General features: G+C 42.9%; 1 long non-coding RNA gene across 1 annotated transcript; it reads left to right on the forward strand.

Annotated features, from left to right (window-relative positions):
• The first annotated feature begins 518 nt into the window (after positions 1–518).
• On the forward strand, positions 519–3819 carry LOC104968108 (uncharacterized). The gene is made up of 2 exons (XR_800786.1): positions 519–942; positions 2506–3819. It is a non-coding gene; the product is annotated as an uncharacterized lncRNA (long non-coding RNA).
• The last annotated feature ends 298 nt before the right edge of the window (positions 3820–4117 follow it).

Raw genomic sequence — 4117 nt, forward strand, 5'->3', positions numbered from 1 at the left:
TTACATAAGATCAGCTGGTGGCAGTCTGTCTCTGTGAAACCTATCTCTCTTTCTAGAGCATGTGTGTTTTAACACACACTCTTGCTCTCAGGCTGTTATGTACATACATATCCATGCAGATGCACGCCAACAGTACACACACCCACACATGTACAAACACAGACGCACTTAAGTCTATTATATAACGCCATAGGTTTGTTTGGCTCACAGTGTTCTCATGGCATTGCGGCAGATGATTTTCTCTCTCCCCTGACCTGATGGAAATACAGACAAACTGAAAGTCTCAGTTTTACATGATGGCATGAACACACACACATATTAATAAGACTATACTCCCAGTTGTGTCCTTGATAGACAGCAGTGACTCACTCCTGCATCAACAGTGTGCTTGGAGTGGGTGAGAATTGAAATGCCAGTAACTGCTCATTTAGTGACTGCTATCCCCAAGCATCCCTAAGCAGACAGCAGTGCTGCTTGAAACACTTTACACCGTCAAGTACGAAACAGAGAGCAGCAGCCATTCTGATGAAATGATTAATATTAAACCTCCACACCTGCCTCTAATTACCAATCCCTGTCTGTTTACTGTCCTCCTGCACACTGTCTTTAGCTTCGTAATGCTCCCTTCACGTCAATGCAAATCCTCCTTGCTGTTGTCGGTGCCAACATGCTGTTGCCGCCGCCTCTCTGACCTTCTGAGTCAGCTTTAATTCAGCCCTTCTCTGCCTTTCCCCTTACTGCTGCTTCTCTCAAATCCCATCTCTCTCTCTCTCCCCCCAGGAGAAGAACTTGGAGTGGTTCCCCCGCATGAGAGCCATTTCTCTGGTGAGCAGCGAAGGAGACAACGAGCAGAATGAGATGCGCTCTCTGCAGGACAAACTGGACGGCACTGTCACTCTGGTGTCTCAGCTGTCTGGCCAGCTGGCTGAGCTAAAGGAGCAGGTACAGTGCCACTTCAGTACACCTTTTCAAGCTGTGGGGGAAAAAGTCTTCCTGTCTCATAGTAACACAATGTTTTCCACGTGCTATCTGACCTTGAAACACCTGCAGGGCAAGAGATCACATTTGAAGAGACGTGCAATGAATATCTTTACTTAGCTCAGTAACCTAGATGGATAATATCCGACCCTTGATGCTCCTGAATGCAGCACGATAGGTGATTATCACGCCAGAGATCAACGCCACTGATTGTCGCCACTGAGCCTCTGGCTGTTGGGATGACTAGCTCTGCTGCTGCAGTGTGACTGCTCACTCCCATCACCTGCCTCCCCTGCATGTGATTCCAGTCACAGGCCTGCTCTTGTTCCTCTCCTTCCAGATGTGTGAGAACAGCTCCTACTGGGGAAGGATCACACTCCAATAAACAAAATAACAACCTCTGTTGGCCTCAGCAGGCAGCTCAGTCAGTAACACCTCGCTGCTGCGTGGGATCCTCGGGTTGCTCTTGTAACAACTAAGTATGTGTGCAGATGAAGTGCCCTTGAGCAAGACACTGACACCTTATCTTAATCTGTAGCTTCTGCAGCCCATTTATTATTCCAACCTTGCTTTAGCGGTGTTTACTGACCAATATGTAGTCATGGGTTTAGCAAGGAAGGCACTCCTCCTCTTTGGTTAACACAAGTTTTCAGAGGTGAGAGAGAGTCTGCAGGCCAAACCGCTGCTCTGCAGTCACAAGGCGAGGCCTGAAGGTCTCACACCAGCTCAACTCAAACTGTTTCTGACTGGGAGGAAAGTACTCCTGCAGCTCCTCCCTCATTACAACCTCTGCTGACCTCAGGTCTTTACACTCTCACAGCTCAGAATGTGAATGTGCTGCTTTTTGATTGTGTGGGTTTAAGGGTTCTGCACAGCATGATGGATTCACTTGCATTTTAAGTTTAGGGTGGACAAAATCAGTGGCCTTCATTTATGATGTCAGCACTGTAACTGCCGCAAATGCGATGAATGTGAGATACCAGCCGCTTATGATTTGTGAAACTTCCTCACAACACTTATACAGCAGCCAACAGTGTCCTCTTATTTAGTTTAAAAAAGGACATTAGTTTCCAGTCCAACAGTGATTGAATGAAGCAATTAATGAACCACCATGGAGAGGAAATATCTCTTCTATATTAGTCCAATGTTAAAAAGGTTATTTGAAATGAATGGTTAAATCCTCACAAAGTAATTGTTTGCAGTGTTTGAAATTACTGTGCGACTCTTTTTGCCATCCAATAATTTTTGTAACACTAATTGAGTTTTAGTTCTTTATTTAATGAGCCAAATATGATTTTTGTATTGTCTAACTGAATTATTCTCATTTTACCTGCACTCCTAGCTCACACAGATAAATGCTCCCCCTGGAATGTAATAATGATGTGTGAACATAGTGGGAACATTGTGTTTTGCATAATAAAGTGCCCACTTGAACAAAAATAACACAAATACAGGTTTGCATATCATGTGTAGGCAACATGCAGAGTAAAAGCCTCTCAAGGTTGTTGTTTTTTCATCTCTCCATAGATGACAGAACAGAGGAAGAACAAGCAGAGGCTCGGGTTCCTGGGTCCTCTTCAGCCCAACCATCACACAAATGCCCACTGAGGGGCTCAAGGCTCAAACAGGACACACACTTCAGCCTAAAGAACAATACATGTGCTCAGATTATTGATGAGAAAAAGCAATGGGGCCAGAAGTGTTGACACATCATTTTTGACATAGTGTTTTTTCTATGAAACAATGACTGTCTTATGGGATACAAACTGTGCCTTATGTGCTCACTCTGCTGCTAGCAGCGGGCTTTACTGGCCGTGTGTACACACCCTCGTACAGAGGAGCTCTGTCAATGATTGGCCAGCCGCAGCACACATCTGCCAGTGCTGTGTTATTGTGCCAGACAGAGGTCGAGGGAAATGTTAAGGTAAGGTTAATGGTTAAGTGCTGTTAGGTCTGCGGACGATCACATCTCATTCCTCGACTGTCCACAGTGCTGATGTGTCAGAAAGGGGACAGATAGGCCGCACCCTCTGTGATTGGAGGTGTTTGAGGAACTGCTTTGTTATGCCGTCAGGGGAAGAGTGTGTGTGCAAACATTAAGTATTCTTCCCTTTACCTTTTTAGTTTTCTGATGGTATTTATGAGAACATTTACGGTTCATTACTGGAGTATTATTTTTGCCTTTTGGAAAAAGTATGATGCTGCCTCACTCATTAACTTTTCTTAACAGTAAATTGCAACTGCTGAAAGTGCACTTTTTAAAGAAGAAAAGTGCAAAAATTTAAGCCTTTAACTGGAACTTTTGGTTAGTTGGGTTGGGGTATTTTTTGCATGCTCTGTTCTGTGGTAAAAATGCATTTGCTGCACATTTCAGTTGCCTTGTTTTTAAATAGATTTCTACAGAGTATATCAATAACTTAATGTGAATTAAAAATAATTATTACCTTTGAAGAACTTACTTGAAAATTATTTTTTAAATCTTATATTGGTACATAATGTAGTACTGACTGAAGATGGGGAGCTTACAGTTCTTTGTTACAAATGAACATACTTATTTCTAAGAGATGTCAGCTAATACTGTAATATTTACTGGATTTGCTCCTGTGTTCGTCTTCTACTTTTTCTTAAAACTTTAATTTTTTAGTGTAAATCATGCTCACAGGTGTCTTGGACTGCAACTGATTGTTACGTCTGAACTTGTTTTTTTAACTGGCACTAACTAATGGCAGATATAAGTGAGCTCTCGATGTTGACTGTGCTACGACACTTTTGGTTTAAACAAGTGTATAGAAAAATGTATTTTATGTGTTTGGATGTTGTAATAAATTTGTAACAAAATGATTCAAAGTGCTTTGAGTCAGCATATTTTCTAACAGAGTTGTGCCTCAGTCCTGCTTGTTGTTGAGGATGAATGGACGCTCCCCTTGACCCCCGTTGCACCCACCCACACACTTGTCCATAAAGGCAGCGCAGGACAGAGTTAAAGGCTGTCCTCATTCAGACAGGATCAGGTTTCAGCGAATGCAGCCAGGGTAGTCATCTAATATTAAAGTTATCAGATTCTCTGCACATGCCGTCACTGTGCTGCTTTTGTTAAGCTGCTCTTGGCATTTACTTGCAGTTAATTAACAGCAGATAT

Source organism: Notothenia coriiceps, unplaced genomic scaffold (genome assembly GCF_000735185.1).
Source record: "Notothenia coriiceps isolate Sejong01 unplaced genomic scaffold, NC01 NC01_scaffold00038231, whole genome shotgun sequence".
Lineage (NCBI taxonomy): Eukaryota > Metazoa > Chordata > Actinopteri > Perciformes > Nototheniidae > Notothenia > Notothenia coriiceps.